The sequence below is a fragment of the Arachis ipaensis genome, chromosome B07 (assembly GCF_000816755.2).
Source record: "Arachis ipaensis cultivar K30076 chromosome B07, Araip1.1, whole genome shotgun sequence".
NCBI classification, from domain to species: Eukaryota; Viridiplantae; Streptophyta; class Magnoliopsida; order Fabales; family Fabaceae; genus Arachis; species Arachis ipaensis.
The window spans coordinates 73,723,342-73,723,742 of record NC_029791.2 but is presented as its reverse complement, the minus strand read 5'-3'; positions in this window follow the sequence as shown (position 1 = coordinate 73,723,742).

Here is a 401-nt window from a genome sequence, read left to right as displayed (position 1 = left end):
TAGACCCCTAACGTTGGCACCAACGTTCACATCAGCAAAGTGGTGTTAGCTGATATGAAAAGTTGGAGCAAAAGTTAGACCTCTAACTTTTGCTCAAACTTTTGGTCCAACTTTTGAAAAACTCAAACCCGGTTCAATTGGTTCACTTTGGTTCTTCTCCAAACTTCAAGAGCAATCAACCAAGGCCTCATTCAACCCAATTCCACCAAGAGCAAAGGCCCAACTCAAGGCTTGAAGATCATTTGAAGAAAGTGTATAAATAGGATAGAATTCAAGTTCTTCGGGGAGCGTTCCTTTTGAATTTTCATAATAGTTTTCGGAGAGCTTTGGATTTAGAGTGATCTTTAATTTCTTAGTCTTGGGGAAGGAGAATTCACTTCTTTTCCTCTTAGTTTTATTGC